The 21,001-nt window shown below is 37.3% G+C and overlaps 1 long non-coding RNA gene across 1 annotated transcript in view; it reads right to left on the bottom strand.

Annotated features, from left to right (window-relative positions):
- Positions 1-4,543, bottom strand: part of LOC134810836 (uncharacterized) — a 351,897-nt gene extending 347,354 nt beyond the window's left edge. Inside the window, exon 1 of the long non-coding RNA XR_010159443.1 lies at positions 4,455-4,543. This is a non-coding gene — a long non-coding RNA (uncharacterized LOC134810836). The remainder of the gene's footprint in view (positions 1-4,454) is intronic.
- Between the last annotated feature and the right edge of the window lie 16,458 nt (positions 4,544-21,001).

The following is a 21,001-nucleotide window of genomic DNA, read 5'->3' as shown; positions in this document are numbered from 1 at the left end:
TATTATTTTTTAGAGTAAGAAACAATAGAGTAGGAAATACTTTTGATCTGGAGAAACTATTCCTAAGAAGATACCACTACCTGTGCTTCCTTGAAAAAATGAAAAGTCTCGTGTTCTCAAGCCACTAATCTTCAAAGTTGGAAACATTTTGAAACCCACATCAGTCACAGATTCTTCATCCAAAAGAAATGAGAGACACATAATTGAAGCCATGACCTCATATGAGTCAGCAAGGACTAATGTCACCTCATCTCCACTATAAAAAGATCTTAGCTGCTTGAATTTTGCTCTGCATAGTTTTACCTACGTCAATATCTGTTTATCCATCCAGGATATGAAAATGAGATTATTTTTCCCAAATATCTATTACCTTTGAATGAAGTCTTTGGCAGGCCTTTCATATGGGTCAACTATAAGAGTGTCCTGCTCAGAGCTGAGAGCTGTTCTGCCTGGAGACATAATTCTGGGAGCCTAACCCTGACGCATGAGAACCCAGGCTGCTATTTGGAGTGCTCCTACAGGTATCAAAGACAGAGCTAATCTCAATCACATTTAATCGCACATTGAAATATATGCTTATGTATGCATATGTAACCAAGTTCTTAAATACCATTTGACTACTAATTTTGGGTCAAAATTAATGGGGTACTTTAGAAACCAGTATCTAAGATCTATTTGGATGTTCTGGCTAAAAAATAGAACTGTGTGAATTGAATGGATATGCGAGGAAATTAGACAATACTATGCACAATATTAGCACTCTCTTCCAAAAAAAATCTAGGTTCATTAGTCTCTTAATATCACTGTTTTGGGATTGGATAGTATTGTCTGATCCTCAGGTATGTACTAATCATTATCATTAGATTTAAAAAAAAGACAACTCTTATAGAGATAAAAAACCTCTGGATCCCTGCAAACTCAGATTATGGAGGGCAGAAGAAAAACTGAATTTAATTTCAAAATATCTTTAAGGCGCAGGGGGCAGAAACTTAAATAAATATAAGCAGAAGAAAAGGTCATAGGAGAACAGGGTGATTTCCTATCTCTGCTCCATACTAGTCCTGGGGTGTGTTTTATCTGGATGGTTTTCAGTCATCAGGCAGAGCACTTCTCAGGCAGGGGCTGCCTTTAACTGGAAAGGGCCTACTATGACAGCCAATGCCAGCCTGTCCCTTTGATGCACATCCTGCAGGTGGCTGCATGATTACATATAGAGGTAAGCCTGGTGTCTACTTAAACATAAAGATATTTCCTGTAGACACCAATCTCAGTTTATTCCAGCCAAGAAAGAGATTTAATTAGCCTGCCATGAAATAAAATGGCTGATAGAAACAAACACCTTGTCTCTGTTTCCCACTCTGTGAAACCAATCACCTCTTCGAAAGCATCTATTCAGAACTTACCTAGTACACATGCTAGGATAAATCCCCAAAGCAGGGCATGTTTAAAATGTAGGCCTCAGAACGATTTTTCAGCCTGTCATCCAATACTCAGAAACATCAGAAATATCAGAAACACCGTCATTAAATACTCCAAATATGAAACCATTTAACTTTGTAAAATAAAATTTTATATTTAAATTCAAAGAAAAGCCTAAAAGCTTTTTCAACTTTTAAAATAATGATAACTAACAGTGTTCATTGAAGTCAGACACTGTTCCAAGTACTTTACATGTGCTAACGCTTTTAGTCTTCCTGACAACTTTATAAAATAGGTACTATTATTGTCCCCTTTTTACAGATGAGGAAACTAAACTGGAGAAAGGTTTAGTCATTTGGACAAGGTCAAACAGCTGATACATAGCAAACCCAGGGAGTTTCTCTTCGGTCTATGCTTTTTTTTTTTTTTTTTTTTTTAACCACCACATTATGTGTAGAAGTTTTAAACGATCATCCTACAATAAAAGATAAAAACCAAAGAAATAATTTTTAAATTGTATGAAAAAATAGACAATAATGAGCATAGCATATAATTGGGCAATATCGTGATAGAGCTATTTAATCAACCTGACATATCAAAACTCTCGACTTGTAAGTCCAAGGCTGAGTCAATTAAATTTCCTGAACTCACTAGAGTTTCTCTTCAGTGTTCATCTTGGATGTCCATTTTTCATGCAATGAATTTTTGTGGTGAACTTGTGCTGTGCATCCTGGGATTTCAGCCACATGACATACAGCTATTGGACTTTTTCTGGTAAGAGCATATATGAGAATCAGCCTGGACGGAAGATCATCTTTTTCTCAGAGGACCTACTAAGGACTGCAGAAAGTCCTCAACACCCTCCAGTACTCCCACATTGCCTACATGTTCTCCCTCTAATACCCCAAGCTTGGTAGGCTTTGGATGGAGTATTAAGATACACTAGCAACAGTTTAAGCAACTGCCTTGATGTATCATTTTGGTAATAGGCTCAGCTACACATAACAGAAAATTGGATTTATGGTGGGTAAACCAAATAAAAGTTGTCTTTTTTTTTTCATACAATAAGAGATCACAAAGTTGACCGTCCAGGGCTGGCGTGGCAGTAGCATGATGTCATCGGTGAAACAGCTTTCTTCTCTCTTCACTACATGTTAGGGATGTGGACCCACTCTGCATAGCCTTAGACACTATGATTTGGACACAGACAGGATGAAGTGAGAAGAGCAAAGTGAAAAGAATGTGCCAGCTGAGCCTGGCTGTTATCTAAGGAACTTCCCTGAGACTCCTGCTCTAAGATTTCTGTTTATATCTCATTGTCCAAAACTGCATCACATTGTCATCCTCAGTCGACAAAAAAGTCTGGGAAATGTGTTTTTTAGCTGGGCATTTTGCCACCAGGAAAAATAATTTCAATTATGATAGCAATAAAGAAGAAAAGAATAGAATTAGGTAGTCAACTCTCAGTCTGCCACACTCACATTAGTCATGGATGGAAGAATCCTCACATTGCTGCATCTCGCCCCTACTTAACCAATTCCACAATTTAGAATCTGTCATCTGCAGCTCAGATATGTAAGAATACTTTTGGTTATAAGTAAAAAAAAAATAATTCAAACTAGCTTACATGTAAAAGGAAATTTAATAAGTTTACATAACTTAAAAGTATAGGGTACACTGGCATCAGCTACAGCTAAATCCAGGAGCTTAAACAGTCTCACAGAGCCCTTCTCCTCTACCTCCTCCTTCTCCTCTTCTTCCTCTTAGATAAGCTTTCTCTATGTAGTACAGGAAATGGCTTCTGACCATCTTACCCTATAAACTTAGCTTTCCCAGTGGAAAGATGATTTTATATAGTACTGAGGTTCCAAAGATAAATAAAATAGTATCCTACATTTAAGAAGTTCATAAGTGCGATGGAAAAGCTTTAATTTTCTTGAATGAATCAAGCTATGTGAAATAAAGTATTATACCCCATTTACTTTAAGTATTTTTTGAAATTTATCTTTCATCCCTAGTTTGTACTAGTATCCATCACTGTTAGATAAATATCCCTTGAACTCTAAAGTCATAAGACTGGGCATCATGTCCCAGAGTGTATTCCAAAAGCAGAAGTTCTAACATGCTACCTAAATGTACCATACCTAACAAAGTGTCAGAAATCATGCATGCTACATCTTATTCTTACAGACTGTAAATGTTCATTAGCATGTTAAAGATTCCAGTAGGTCCTAAAGTAAGAATGTCTGTATAATTTGTATAATCCAGCATTTTCCAAATTGTAGCACACAATAGTTTTGTTGTTGTTGTGGTTGTTATTGTTTTACTTGAGTAGAAGAAACTCAGCCCTACAAAACTAGTCCTTGGATTTATAAGGAAATTTTAAAAGGCAGGAAATAAATGAGAATTATAATTCACATTTTATAATACGTCACACATTATCTGCCACAGTAAAGACAAAATTCCACGTTCATGTCATAATATGCATCATAACTACACCAAAGGTAAACAGTGACCAAAGCAATGAAAATAGGAGAGAAAAGTTCACTTTTGTATGTACTGGGAGATTGAGTTATTTCTTTCGGAAGCAGCTCTGTCTTCCAACAGGAATCTAAGTGCATTTTGACAGGAGAATGCTGAATGGTTCATGTTGTTTACTCTACTTAATTATACACTGAAGTACCTGGAAATGAAATACGTCTTTTTATGCGCAACATACCTAATGCAGCAGTGTCTAAGTTGAAACTACATGGTGCTCTTTGTGTCTGGCATGTTGTTCAGTGGCTTTCACATTAATAGGCTCCCTGTGTACTTCAAACTGACAATAACCATAAGCCTCAGCAACATCTAAACTCATCTAGTTTCCCTCCTTTGGTACACTTTCTGCTTCCCTACATTCACGCCACTGTGTAAGCCATTTCTGCTTTGCCAATGCCCTATTCTGAGGCTGATGCAATGCCCCCCAACTCAAATCCCACTTCCTCTGTGAAGTCATCCCTGACAATAATATTGGTTAATATTTACTGGGCACTTACCATGTGCCATGCTGTAAGTGCTTTGTACACGTAATTCATTTCATCGTCACATATCTTGAAGTCCAATGGGGTCAATTTGATCATTTTTTTCCATCTTATGTGAGTCCCAGCCATCACATCCTGGTCACTTCCTTTTCTAATTGAAAATTAAAGCACTATTTTAGAAAATTTCCATTGACATGTGTGTTTATTGATAGAACAGGAACTGTTCCCATCCCTTGACCATTTGACACAGCACTAGTTGCAGGTGTTTTGTGGCAGACTGTAAATATAAAAGGTTATATAGAGTGTATTGAACTAAGGCTGCCTCTGCCTCTGTTGAGGGATATGTTAGGTTGTTAAAATCAAGTAAATAGAAGCTTACTGGGACACATGGACATTGAACATCATCATAATCTAACCACACTCTAAGCTGTCCAAAGTCTGAATCAGATGTTTTATATATATAAAGTCTGTTATATAAAAAGAAAGAGGCAGGAATCCATTCACTGAAACTGATATTGTGCCTTTAAAAAGTATTTGATTTGAGCATTTAAAATGCTGTGCTCCACTGCTGGTTTAATTTTTATAAATGTTCTCTCCCTTATAGATCTTCTCAATAGCCACATCAGAGGAGTGTGAAGCAAGAATAAGCTCCTCATTCAGGCACTCAGTACACTCCTGCTTGATTGGAATGGATATTGTACATAATATGTCCCTACAGATGTTTCCTCCAGTGGGGCACATTGAATTTCATTTAAATGCCAAGGCACAAAATCTAAAACAATGTGACTTTAACAAAAAATCTGATGAGGAATTTGATGAGAAAATGGCAAGAATTCCTGTGGCATTTGGGTAACAATTTCAAGCCTTCATTTTAATAGAATAAACAGGATCATATTTCATTCAAATCTGGCAATGAGATGAGCTTTGGGTATTACATTGATATAAACCAATAAAGAATTTGCAAATTTGAAGCACTAATTAACAGACACAATATTAAATGAAAAAAGTTTGCTCCAGGGGCAAATATATTTTGAAGACTCTAAACTTTTATTAAAAGACATTTTTGAATCACTTCTTTTGTAGTTTATGCTTTTGCTGGTTTTTACAAAATATAGGAGTAGTGTGACATTTTCAAACTGATACCTATAATATGGCATCTGATATTCCTTTTTTTCCACCTTTTTGGAGGCAATACATCAATGTCACAATGTTTTGAAATGTAGAGAAAAATAAGCCAAAAAATGAACCCCAATATCATAGAAGAGTCAAAATAAGTTTCATTTAAGATATTCTGTCAGTGTTTAGAGTTCAATAAACTGCAGATGTTCAAGTTGACCATAGTAGGTACATCCCAGAACAATTATCAAAGCTATTCCCAGGGTATAACAAATTAGGCCAACTACCTCAAGAGTAGGGTGAGTACTCAGAAAGATGGTCAGAAGGGCAGAAGCACATGGTTCTACTACCTTGTACTGAAAGAGACCTCAAGATTGTACTCGTGTAGTCAGGTGATAATTTCACCGCCACCATCAGCATGCCAATGGCATCTACCCACACATCACATGAATGTCTTTGTGCCTTGCTGTATCCTAGATGTCTCTGGGGTGCTAATATGAGCCTAATTTCCCCTGGAAAAATATGTGAAGGGAGGTAAAGGGATGGGTGTAAGGAGACAACGGTGGATTTAACTCGGGTCTTGCAAGCAGATAATACTTCTTAAATGAATGATCTATTAATTTTTAATTCTATATGAATAAAGTTATTTCATGATAGTTCTAGAGGAAGAACTCTCTGAAGCCTTTGCTTACTGGTCACAAGTGCACTACAGAAAGAGAATTTTCTCTACCTAATTGCAATGCTGCACAGTTGCTTTCTTGAGACTACAATATCTAAGACATATGTATCTAAAGACTCATACTTCAGAAAATGGGAATGTCAGCCAGAATGTTAAAGAATCAAATATACGAGACAAACCTTCACCTGAGATGATGTGATCTGGCTGTGTGTGTGTGTATGTGTGTGTGTGTGTGTGTGTGTGTGTCTTTTGCTGTGTATATTTTTAAGTAGTTATTTTATCCTAAACATGTATTCAGCAGAAGTCAGCTGGTGTTAATATTACCTGCACCAATAATTCTGCAATCTGTGCCTCACTTACAGGTTTTCACAGAGACTTAATTTGTTTGCATTATGTCTAAATACATTTTCCTTCTAAGGAAGGAAAAGGAAGGAGGATTGAGATAGTACAAGGAGCTTTGTATACACTTTATTGTCACAACCACCCCATGAGCAAGATATTACCGCATCTATATCACAAATGAGGAATGTAAGACCCAGAAAGGTTAAGCAACTGGCCTAAGATCACACAACCAACAAATGAAGGAGCCAGCATTTCAAATCAACCCAAGCTTTTTCCCACTATACCACAGCACTGGTAATATTGGTTGAAAAGTGAAAGATTTAATCCAATTAGTTAAACCATCAAAAAACTAACTTAACTCATTTTCACTCAGAAGAAATGTAAGAATGTCTGTGTTTCACAGAAATTGTGAGCCAGCTTTTCAGCAGAAAGCTTAGGAACAAATTTGTACTTGCCCACCCACCCTCTTTGATGCATCATGTTATCAATTAGAACCTTATTCCTAGCTCCATTTCACCTGACCTTTTTTACTATTTTGCCAATTTGTCATATTTTACATACTGTTAGCCATAAGAAATGCTTTCTGGAATAAACATGCTATAAATAAATAAGCAACTAAATACTTTTCTTCTAATGTATTAATCAGTCATTGGGTGGAACTTAAATGGCCGGCCAGTGTTTTGAGTACCATGTTCCCTCCTCCCCCTCAGTTTTTAATTTAAGGGATATTTCATTGGCAGGTCTACATTGTTCTTAACATAAACAAATGAGACTACCCTTTTAAAGGCCAGAATGGAATTCTGCCAGTTGCTGAGTATGTCTATTCCATTATGAATTCCAGAACTGGGGAAATAATCACAGGATGAGTTCGTGAACACACTGGACCCACTGTGAAACAGACCTCAGCTAAAATTCCATTAATCACCTGACCTACATAACCTTCTACTCTAACTGGTAAACTGCAGTGACGTTTGGGGGTCTCCTGAAATTAGTGTTGGTTCACAGCCAAAGCCCAGCAGTCACCCAAAACCATGATTATTTCCTTTTTCTCAATTTGCAGTAACCCTGGTAAAAGGACATAGGTCCTCTTGGGGAAGACTAAAAGAAAGGCCAACAGTCTAAATTTTGGGCAGTGTATCCGTGTTCTTCCTCACAGGAATGTGGCCTCCCCCTCATTCAAAGGGTTCTGTTTCTGTAAACTGGCTCAAGTCTGGGAACTGATTGAGAGACTGTGACTCTATGTTTTGATTATTTTGGTTTGATTTCTGTTCACTTGACCTTGAACTCTCCCACTTATACAAGTCAAGTAAGAATTCGGTAGACTGCCATCTATGTCACTGCTAGGGACACCATGATCAACTGGCCAACATCACATACAATTTTCTGCAAGTCAGACTCTTCTGACTACTGCTTTGACTCCAGTGTCCATTATGGTAACCACACCCATTTTGCCTTTGGTTATTAAGTGCCACCACATGGCCCGTGCCACTCTGGGATCCAATGATCCCCATTGCATTTATGTTTCCAATTCAGTGGCAGCAGCTCCCACTATAATTTCTGATTTAAAGAGAAGAGTGACCACAGACTCTCCAAGGGTGCTGGGGCTCCCTTCACACATTTATTTCTCACAGTGGTATCAAAGATGTCTTCTGGACCCTCCCAGGATAGGTAAGCAGAACTGATGTGATAAATCTCCCTCTAACAGGCCAGAGTGGTACAAGGAAATGTGTGAGTATACAGACCAGAGAGCATGGGACAGAGGATGGCATTTTAAAATTAAAACAAGCAGAACTCACAGGTAAAGTTTTTAACAATAAAGTGCTTTAATCCTCACTGTACTAATTCTATCAAACCACAGTCACAAACCACAAAACATAAGAACTCAGCTTTTCCTTTTGATTGAATATAGTCTTTCCAAGTTTGGGACATCTCAGTGACCTTCACACTAATTCTCCCTATCTTCCACAGAGAGTGACACAAGTCCCCCCCCACCACCATTTTTTAGCAAGAGTTAAGCACATACAAATATAAATGAGCTACAGCTCACAGATGAAGGGCTTGATTGTCTTTTTAGACACTGGCATGAATCAAAGTGAAAAGGAGAGGAAAGTGTTAAAGTCCAGCATTGATACTATCAACAAATCTTGAAGAAAATGGAATTCTATATTTAAAATGTCATGAACTATGAAATTAATTGAACCAGAATACAAAAATACAAAAAAAAACTATAAAATGTTTACCCAAATACCCATTCTAATAGTTTAGCCTTGCTAGTTCAGTATACAGAGTAATACAGAGCTGTTTTTTAAAAAATTCAACTTGCAAACTTTCAAATAAAAAAATCATCTGGGAAAATGATTTGCATATTCTACAATTTAAGTGCTAAGACTGCAATGGCTTTGCCTCCTAGGCTACTGCATTTGAAATATAAACATATTTCAACTTAACTTAGTGAATACTGTTTACATCTGCATTCTGATAACATATAAGGCTATTTTCCTTGGAATTTTTTTAAAACATTTGGTTTTACATAATGAAAAAAGGAAACCAAAGAGGTTTTTTTTCCTTCACTTATAGATAGACTTTAGGTTTATGAATATTAGTGTCTAAGAGTCACTCTATATCACTGAAGAACTAATAGACAAAGGTCAAATTTTGAATATTAAACATTATTTTTTAAATTCCAATTGATATCTACCAATGCATATACCACATTTATTTTAATTACGTATTTATGTTCTGTAATTATGTATTGATGATCCACTAGACCAGTGGTCCCCAAACTTTTTGGCACCAGGGACCTGTTTGGTGGAAGACAATTTTTCCATGGACTTGGACTGGGGGTGAGCAGGCATTAGATTCTCATATGGAGTGCACAACATAGATCCCCCACATGCACGGTTCACAATAGGGTTTGCACTCCTATGAGAATCTAATGCAGCCTCTGATCTGACAGGAGGCAGACCTCAGGCAGTAATGCGAGCAATGGGGAGCAGCTGTAAATACAGATGAAGCGTCATTGGCTTGCCCACTGCTCACCTCCTGCTGTGCAGCCTGGTTCCTAACAAGCCAGGGACCAGTAGCAGTCCATGGCCCAGGGGTTGAGGACCCCTGCACTAGACTGTAAGTTTTTTGAAGGCAGAGATTCTGTCTTACTCAGTTTCTTACATCCCAATGATTAGCACCATCCCTAGTATGAATCTTTACAGCTGGACTGTTTTCCAGCTCAGGACCTCCATGTGAACATTTTTCTTCAGTTCTTACAGTGGGATGGAATGCAATTCAGTGAATTAGAATTTACATTAAAAAACTGGCCACAGTGCAGTCTAGCTAGCAAGCTGGCTGCTCCCTTCTCTGAAACTGCAACCACTGTTAGTATGATGAAAATAATACTTTGTAGTAATCGAATCCTAGAAAATCTCCATTTCCATTTAATATAGAGGCCAGTGCAGTAGTCTGGGAGCACTTCTGGAAATACTGCTACTGCCTCTGAGACCTAAACAGTCAACGCCATCCCCAGCTTCTTACCTTTTTTAAAAAAACCCTAGTGCACAAAATTTAGTTATACGCTTTAGTTTATGGCACACTATTATCATCTGTCTGTACAAAAAGCCTCTCATTTTATTTCCTTTTCACCCACTATATATATATATATCACCCATATTAGATATATATGTCCCTAGATACACAAATTTCCTTGAAAAGTAGTGTTGCTTAGTGTAAATAAATTTAAAACAGGTTTATTATACATTAACATCAAGTTATTAATTGTACTAATAATCACATGTTGTTTCTTAATATGTTCACTAAAATTTTTTTTAGTTCTGTTCATTTTGCTGGATATATTTCTGGCTTCTGCATTCCATCATATGTATATACCACAATTTACTTTCCACATTTTTAATACATCCTAATCTTTACTACCTCAAATAATCCTGAAATGAACATATATTTCCACTTGTAGGTTTTTTGTACATGCCTCGTTACACGGAATACTTCCAGACTTCCCTTCAAGATGGCTGCACTAGTTTATATTTCCATCAGCAGTTCATAAAAGTTCTCAATTCTCCACATCCTTGCCAACACTTGATATTATAAACTTTTTAACCCTTGCCAGTTTGATAGATATAAAATGATATATCACGGTTACAGGCTGAACATCATTTCACATAATTAATTGGCTTTTTAAAAATTTCTCCTTCTTGGAAGTGTTGATAATATACTTTATTTTTTACTTTTGGATCCTATGTTTGTGATAGTCAATTTGTAGGAGTTTATTACATAATCTAGATTTCTCTTTTAGTTTTAGATATTATAAGAACTTTTCTCAATCTGTAATATGTCTTTAATTCAGCTATGGTATTCTTAATTAACAAAAATATCTTTAGTTTTGATTTTGTCAAACCCATAAGATTTTCCCCTTTGATTTGTCACAGCTTACCACAAAACCATAGACAAAAATGGAACCAAGAGATCAATGGAAAATATGTACTTGTCTCTCTCTGCACTGGTTCCATTTTTGGCAAATGGTTCCATGGTTTTGTGATATGCTTTCCAATCTGTTAGGGTATACTCCCTGAATTAGTAAGAGTTCTACAGAGAAACAGACCCAATAAGATGTATAGAGATATACATAAAGGGAGATTTACCCTATGAATTGGCCCATGCAGTTATAAAGGCCAAGGAGTCCTACAACATGCCAACTGCAAGATGGAGACACAGGAAAGCTGCTGGTTTAATTAGGTTTGAGTACAAAGGCCTAAGAATCAGGAAAGCTGATGATGTAACTCTCAACTGAAAACAAAGGACCTGAGAATCAAAGGGGGCAATGGTGTGAGTCTCCAGAGTCTCAAGGCCAAGAGATTCTTTGTTCAAGAGCAGAAGATAAATGTCCCACCTCAAGGAGAGGGTCAGTTTGCCCTTCTTCTACTCTTGTTCTATTCAGACCTTCAATGGATTGGGTAATGCCTGCCCACATTGGTGAGGGTGGACCTTCTTTACTCATTCTACCAATTCAAATGGTAATGTCTTCCAGAAACACCCTCATAGACACACCCCAAAATAATGGTTTACCAGCTATCTGGGCATCCCTTAGCTTACTGAAGTTGACACATAAAATTAACCATCATACCCTCCCCAACTTTTCTCTTAGTTTTTAAAATTGTTTAGTTAACTTATTTTTGCCCATATTAATTGTGACTTGTGTCTTATTTTCTAGTTAGAGGTTGCTACACTAAAGGGATACTACTGATTTTTGTTGCAATGATTGCTGGCATTCTAGTCTTCCTCCCATTCTCAAAACAAAAATGTTTAATATTTTTCCGAGGAACATGACACTTGCTGTATTTTTTCAGTGGACAGACTTTATTAATTTCACAAATTTTCTTCTATTCTTATTTTTGATAGATTTATTCAATAAGTATTGAGAACTTCCTGTGTAATACTCACTGTTCTAGGACCTGCAGACACAATAGTGAACAAAACAGACATAAATCTTTGCACTCAAAGATCTTATGGTAAGAGAAACAAACAAACAAATATAATTAAGTCACATAGTCAAATATATTAGATGCTAAAGTAGCACAGTTTCTGGGCCCTTCCCACAAGTCCAATCCCACTTAAAAAAAATCACAATATTGAAAAAACCACTAGGGCATTGCTGAGAAAGGGAATATTACGTTGAACTTGTTCATGTGGAATAGCAGCATTCACCTGAGGCAGGATGCCACTGGGTAGGACTATAGAATAAGAAGATAAAAGAGAGAAAACTCTCCTGGGGTTCTGTTCTTGCTTTCCCTCCCATTTTGCTTCTGCCTATCCTCCTTGTTCCCATATGTGCATGACTCAGACTTCTGGTCCAGGTATTCTCAGAGGTTAAGTCAGAGCAAGATAAAAGTCTTGTGCTTGTGAGCCACTGTAAGAAACAGGTGAGAACCTCAAACAAGTGGCTTCTCACTCTTACCCCTCTAAACCCTCAAGGCTGGTAAATTATAATCTATGCATGTCTCTTACTGAAGCTGCTTCTCCCCGGAGTGCAAGGTGTGAAGATCTGATCTAAGGAATTGCTTAGTAGGCTATAGTTTTCTGGTGTCTGGTCTCTTCACCCTACATCACATACACACACACACACAAAGACACACACTCATACACACACACACACTGACATCTTTGGGGCTGATCTTAACAAGGGCCTGGCCTTTCTCTATTGGCATTATCTAACAGCATAGCTGGTACTTCCAGATGAAAAGTACTGGCAGGCCCAGATAACAAGACAATTAAGGAGCACAGCTATTTCAATGTACCACAACACAGATACAAAGAGAAGGAGAAATATTAGAATAGACAGACCAAGATTTTGAAATTGAAAAAAATTTTAAAATACATAAAGGAAGGTATTAGTAGCACAGAGCAAAAACATTTAAAAAGTGGCAAGAAGGGAAGAGCTGACAATTTCAAATAGAGTGTCCAGGAATGGATTCACTAGAAAGGTAACATTTCTCCTTCAAAAGACTCCTAGATTTAGGACTCCTAGATTCAAGTTACAAAATCAAGATACACAAATCAATAGCACTGCTATACACCAACACCGACCAAGTGGAGAATCAAATCAAGAACCTTTTCACAATAGCTGCAAATAAAATCAAATACCTAGAAATATATCTAAACAAGGAAGTGAAAAATCTTTACAAGGTGAACTACATAACACTGCTGAAAGAAATCATAGATGACAAAAATGGAAACACATCCCATGCTCATGGATTGGCAGAATCAATATTGTGAAGATGGCCATACTGCCCAAAGCAATCTATAATTCAATACAATTCCTATCAAAATACCAATATCATTTCTCACAGAATTAGAAAATACAAACCTAAAATTAACATAGACCCAAAACACAACCCAAATAACCAAAGCGATCCTAAGCAAAAAGATCAAATCTGCAGGCATCACTTTACCTGACTTCAAAATTATACTACAAGGCTATAGCAACCTAAACAGCATGGTACTGGTATAAAAGTAGATACAAAGACCAATGGAACAGAATAGAAAACGCAGAAATAAGGCCAAATACAACCAACTGATCTTCAATAAAGCATACAAAAACCTAAAATTGGAGAAAGAACACTTTATTCAATAAACGGTTCTGGGTAAACTGGTCAGCCACATGTAGAAGAATGAAACTGAATCCCTATTTCTCACCACAGACCAAAATCAACTTAAGATAGATTGAAGACTTAAATATAAGACCTGAAACATAAAAATTCTGGAAGAAAATGTAGGAAAAACTCTCCTGGACATTGGCCTAGGCAAAGAGTTTATAACAAAGACCCCAAAAGCAAATGCAACAACAACAAGAAAAATAAATAAATGGGACCTAGTTAAACTAAAAAACTCTGCACAGCAAAAGAAATAATGATCAGAGTAAACACACAACCCACAGAATGGGAGAAAATATTTATACACTATGCATCTGACAAGGGATTAATGTCCAGAATCTACAAGGAACTCAAACAAATCAGCAAGAAACAAAACAAATAATCCAATTAAAAAGTGGGCAAATGACATGAATAGATATTTCTCAAAAAAAGATATACAAATGGCCAAGAAACATGAAAAAAATGTTCAATATCACCAGGGAATCATCAGGGAAATGCAAATTAAAACTGCAATGCGATATCACTTTACCCCAACCAGAGTCGCCATTATTAAAAAGTCGAAAAACAATAATGTTGGTGTGGATGTGTTGAAAAAAGAACACCTACTTACACACTATTGGTAGGAATCTAACTTAGTACAACCTCTATGGAAAACAGTATGGAGATTTCTTAAAGAACAAAAAGTAGATCTATCATTTGATCCAGCAATCCCACTACTCAAAGGAAAAGAAGTTATTATGTCGAAAAGACACCTGCACACATGTTTACTGCAGCAAAATTCACAATTGTAAAGATATGGAACCAACCTAAGTGCCCATCAACTGACGACTGCATAAAGAAAATATGGTATACATATACCATGAAATACTACTCAGCCATAAAAAAGAACAATATAATGTTTTGCAGCAACTTGGATAGAACTGGAAGCCATTATTCTAAGTGGAGTAACTCAGGAATGAGAAACCAAATACCATATGTTCTCACTTATAAGTGGGAGCTAAGTGGGTACACCAAGGCATACAGAGCAGTATAATGGACATTGGAGATTCAGAAGGGGGCAGCGTGGAAGGGGGGTAAGAGATTAAAAACTACAGATTGGGTACAATGTATACTACTTGGGTGATGGATGCACTAAAATCTCAGACTTCAACCACTATACAATTCATTTAAGTAACCAAAAACCCACTTGTACCCGTAAAGCTAGTGAAATAAAAATGTTAAAAAGACCAGAATAAATGGAGGAAGTTTGCTGCGTGGATATCTGGTCAGAGAGCAAAGCAATCCATGCTGGTGAAAGTCAAGTGCTGAGTGGGAGGAAGACAGGGGAGAAAGTGGTAGAACATGAGGCCCATGAAGTAAGAAGGCAGACCACAGGGGTCTTAGAAGGCCATCGTCCGAACTTGGTTTTATTTTTCTTTAATTTTTTAAATTTTCACTTTTTTGAAAACATAGTAGCTATATAGATTTATGGGGTACATAAGATATCTTGATGCTGGCAAACAGTGAATAATAATCCCATCCGGCTAAATTGAGTACCCATCCCCACAGCAAGTATTCGTCATTTTTTTGTGTTACAAACATTCCAATTGTACTTGCTTTTATTCTCAGGGAGTAAAGAAAGCCATTGGAGTGTTTTGAGCCAAGGAGTAGCATGATCTAACTTATGTTTTAACAGGATGATTCTGTTAAAAATAGAATGTAAAGGAGGTTGATAATAGAAAGTTGATAACAGAAAGACTGTCTAACAGACTACTCCAGGTGAAACGATGGCAACTTGGGTTGCAGTGGTCACAGTAGAGGTGTTCACAAATGGTCAGATTCTGGATGGAATGGAGGAAAAGACTGGCCATTTACTGAGTTAGGGAACACTAAGAAAGAATCAGGTTTTGGACAAAATACCAGGAACTCATTTCTGGATATGTTAATTCTGAGAATGCTTATAAAACATCCAAATGTAGATGTCAATTATACAGATGGATATAGAAATTTTGTAGTTCAGATGGAACATCTCAGTTAGATATAAACGTTTTGGAACTGATATGATATTAAAGAACTTAAAAGTTCCTTAATGTGATGAATTAAATGGATAGATTTTTTGAATTTAAACAATCATTTTATTCCTGGGATTAAAAACTACTTGGTCATGACATATTAGTTTTAATATAATGTAATATTCAGTTAGCTAATATTTTATATGGGATATTTATATCTCTGTCCATGAATGATCTTGGCCTATTAGTCTCTTTCCTTGATCTCTCTTTATCAAGTGTTGGTAACGAGATTTTAGTTACTGCATAAAATGAATCTGGTAGCTTTTCCTCTTTTGCTATATTCTAGAACAACTTGTATAAGATAGAGTCCAGGCTGTTATGGGCCAAAAAAAGAACTTGGGTTTTATTCTAAATATCGTGTGAAGGCACTGAAGGGTTTTGATTAAAATAATGACAAAATTCAATTTGACTGATGAGATTAATTTGACTATGAGGTGGAGAATAAATTAGAGGGAGCTATTGCAATAATCCAGGTGAGAGATGATGATGCCTTAGACCAGAATGATAGTAGAGAAGATGGAAGAAAGTAGATAGATTCACAACATAATTTGGAGAATATGATTGGTGACTGTGTATGTACATTTGAGTTTTTAAAAGAAGAAGTAGGACTGGGCGCAGTGGCTCACGCCTGTAATCCCAGCACTTTGGGAGGCCAAGGTGGGTGGATCACGAGGTCAGGAGTTTGAGACCAGCCTGACCAACATGGTGAAACCCCCTCTCTACTAAAAATACAAAAATTAGCTGGGCATGGAGGCATATGCCTGTAATCCCAGCTACTCAGGAGGCTGAGGCAGGATAATTGCTTGAACCCAGGAGGTGGAGGTTGCAGTGAGCTGAGATCACACCATTGCACTCCAGCCTGGGCAACAGGGTGAGACTCTGTCTCAAAAAAAAAAAAAAAAAAAAAAAAAAAAAAAAAGAAGAAGAAGAAGTGGCAACTATTGGACTTCTTAAAATCCAAGATAATCATGTGAGAGCACAACAACAGCTGCAGCAGACACATGACATCTTTATCTACCCCTACTGCAACTATAAATTAAATGTACCAATGATATTAAAATTGACATTAACTTAAGTAGGATTGATCACAAATCTCCCAATAATATAGTGTGAGAAGATATGTTTAGGTGCATTTTACGTTATCGCCAAGTGTACATAACAATTTCAAAAAATTCTTGATTGGAATTTTTAAATTAAAAAAATTCTGTTTATTTTTGTCAAGCAGGAAGATCCAGCTATCAATCCCAGATAAGGATTCCCAACCTTTTGAGGATGGCAAAGAGTATAACAATGCCAACCACCAGAAGTAGGAGCCCACGGAACTCAGGCCCACTGCATCACCCATGGGCACAGAGTTACCAAGAAGAACACACAGGCACTGGTTAAAACAAAGCTTTGCTCATGCAAGGAAGAAAGAACATAGCAAGATCAGCATCTATGGGGTGCACTGGTCTCCCATGACTAACAGACCCCTCCCAAGGGGGATGTACTGCACACCACCCATCTAATCATGCTGGTGAAGATCTCTTTTTTTTTCCTGGGGCAGAAAAAGGGGTGAGGCAGATATAAGTGCCATATGACACACACACTTATGCACTGCAAAAAATTTCGCTGTGTAACCAGAACATGGAAAGATTTTCTCCCAGTAAGGAAGAAGAGTCTGGAACCAAGCAGCAGCACCACCCCAGCCTCTACATAAGAGGGTATGTTCCAGGCCCAGATAACTGATTGGGCAATCCTGGGGTGGGGCAACAGGTGGCACAATGGCTGATTTCTCATCAATTTTTATAGCAAGTCCCTATTTATTCTAACTTTTCCATTCTCAAGTAGTTTTTTACATGCACATTACAAGGACTACTGATAGGAAATCACAAAACATCACTGAGAAAATGCTATCCTAGTGTGTTGTGTGCTGAATTCAAATTTTCTAACCCATCCTTCTTCTCCAACACATGTCATATTGATTAAGAAAAAATACTGATTTTGAAAATAGTAAAAAATAATTGCTATACTGCTTTGTAAAGCATCACAAACAAACCTATCACAGATAGTCAAAGGTAGAAAATGCTCATAAAACCTCACTGAAAACAAATATATCTATAAAAAAAGTTTTTCAACCTTTCAAAAGCAGTAGGTGGGTTATGGAATTCCACCATCTCAAGTAATTTCAGACTCTGTTTGGAGATGAAATTGCTTAAATTTTTACCACTATTGCACATACCCGTAACACATATTTGAACCAGAGCAGACTTTGTATCTGCTAAAATCTTCCTCAAACTTAAGAGCTTATTGTCACTCATCTTCAGAGGACTATTATTCACTTTTATGAGTTTACATATGCATGTCATATCTTATTTAATAGGCTTTATCAATTTAAGACAATCAACAAAACTTGAATCAAAATGCAGACAAGCCAAAAAGTCTAATATACTACCAGAGACATCATCCATGAAAATGGATTGAAAAGGTCAAAAGGAATTTACTGCAGGCTTTCTTTAAGCACTATGTTTGTTGAGAAAAGCAGCCTATGTATTCATGAGAAAGAATAAGAGGTCTAATTTCCAAGTATATAAAACTAACATAATTCAACTATATGGTTTCTGAAAACATACTGAGAAAAACAGGACCTAGACTTATAAAAGGCAAGATACACTGCTCCTAAAATATAAAAGTCATGCTATCAGAATATGTAACCCAATCAGGCACTGTAATCTCCTGTTTACTGCTATAATTTGGGGGGAAAACAATGTTACTAAGATGACATTTATTTTTCAATTACACTCTTCCCACATTTGAGGCTATTTATGTTTCTCTCACTTTAATGTGGTTGTTTAGGGCAGAGAATCTGATATACTGGAAATAAGATGGATCCCAAAGTTGGAAGACTTGAGTTTGATTCCCAAATCTGGCACTTGTTATATTCTAAAATTTAGGCAAGTCACTGAGTCTGTTTTCTTCTCTGTTAATGGGGTAGCCATTATACCTGCTTTCCAAGATTTTAAATGAGAAGAGGTCTGAGAAATGAATGTGCAAACTTTAGAATGCTCTACAAATATTATTATTATTGCATATTCTTGAATCCCCCAGCATGAAACATGTTACTCTGAATATTAATAGTATTCAACACTTGCTTATTGAGCGCAACACACTCAATTGAAATGGTGAATTAATCTTATACGGTCAGAATTAGGAAGCTTACTCTTCATGAGACACATTTCAGAAGGGGAGAAAACTCAAATTGTGAAGCAAGCTTAGTTTTCCTTAAGATGTACAGTATGTTTAATGGCCTCAAACTGTCCCTCTGGCATCCAAAAGCTTATTACTTCCCTGATTTAACCCAAACCTCTCTTTTATCCTCATTATCTACTTCTCAATAATCTTTTTCCCTAAAATGTGAACTGTCGGCTAGCCAACCGGGTACACTAAGCTTTGTAAATAGGGAAGAAAGGAGTCATGGATCAATGACACCTCCCTTCCTGCAATTTTCTCAACATTTACCTTTGTGTGTTCATCAATTAATTTCTCATAAATCCTGAGGCCCACCCTGATTGATATGAAAAGCCTGCTTTACGAACAACATTTAAAATATATATTCAGTTATTATATTTAATGAATATTGCTGTAGCCTTCTAAGTTTCCATAATTGTTATGAAAATTCAAGGTTCTACCTGGCCAAATTTGGCCAGTATACTACTAGTACACTGACGACCAGTGTAACTTTTATGCTCCGTTTCTTTTTGTCTGTTTTGTTTTTGTTTTTTGAGACAGAGTTTCGCTCTTGTTGCCCAGGCTGGAGTGCAATGGCGCGATCTCGGCCCACTGCAACCCCTGCCTCCCGGGTTCAACTGATTCTCCTGCCTCAGCCTCCCGAGTAGCTTGGATTACAGGCATGCACCACCACGCCTGGCTAATTTTGTATTTTTAGTAGAGACAGGGTTTCTCTATGTTGGTCAGGCTGGTCTCGAACTCCTTACCTCAGGTGATCTGCCCACCTTGGCCTCCCAAAGTGCTGGGATTATAGGTGTGAACCACCGCGCCCAGCCGCTCTGTTTCTTTTTTAATTATAAATTCTGATTTTAAGTCATTCCTTTACTGTTATAGCTGAGCATAAGCTGTTAAAAGTAACCATGCCAGTTCTTGGGTGCTTTGCCACTTAGAGACTTCTTCTGCCAGATATTCTTAAGTCATAACTCTATGTTTGGCCTTCCATAAAGCCCCAGGGTATGAACACAGGTCTGCCAAGCTCTTTGCTACTTTATAGCAAGGGTGAGCTTTGCTCCAGTGTACAAATAAATACTCCTCATTTCCATCTGAAGCCTCATCAGATTGGCCTTTATTGTCCATACTTCTATCTGCATTTTGGTCATGACAACCAAACTTTCCCTTGTCTTTTTGTCTTCTTCTGAGCCTTCACCAGAATCGCCCTTACTGCTTCATTCACTGTCACTGCAGTAGTCTCTTTCTAGCCTCGTCCTCCAAACTCTTCCAACCTCTGTCCATATCCCAGTTTCAAGGCCTCTTCCACATTTTCAGATATCTGTATAGCAAGAGCCCCATTCCTCAGTACCAATTTTTTGTCTTCGTCCATTTAGTGTTGCTATTAAATAACAGAATACCTAAGGGTGGGTAATTTATAAAGAAAAGAGGATTAATTAGCTTATGGTTCTTCAGGCTGGGAAATTCAAGGGCATGGCTGAGCTTCCAGCCAGGGCTTTCATGCTGAATCATAAGATGGTGGGGAAAATCAAAGGGCAAGCAGACATGTGCAAAGAGGCAAAATCCGAGGGACATCCTGGCTTTGTAACAACTCACTCTCATCAGATCTAATCCATTCCCTTGAGAACTAATTCAGCCTCACCAGAGTGAGAACTCACTGACTACCGTGAGAACAGCACTAAGCCATTCGTGAGGGATTCCATTAGGTCTCACCTCCCAGCAGCACCACACTGGGGATAAAGTTTCAACATAGGTTTTGGTGGAGACAAACTCAAACCACAGATACCCACACATGCACACACAACCACATTTATAACCACCACTGTGAATAATGCTCCTTACAATTTATGCGGTGCACACCCTGCAAAGCCACATATGGTAATCACCTCTTCCTCATAAGTAAATAAGACTTACCTTGCCATTTAAGGCATTTACGATAATTTCAATAAATAGCTATGATCATTATTATTCATATTATCTATAGTAATGCCTAGCCTATAT

Source organism: Pan troglodytes, chromosome 1 (assembly GCF_028858775.2).
Source record: "Pan troglodytes isolate AG18354 chromosome 1, NHGRI_mPanTro3-v2.0_pri, whole genome shotgun sequence".
Lineage (NCBI taxonomy): Eukaryota > Metazoa > Chordata > Mammalia > Primates > Hominidae > Pan > Pan troglodytes.
This window is presented reverse-complemented; position numbering and strand designations above follow the sequence as displayed.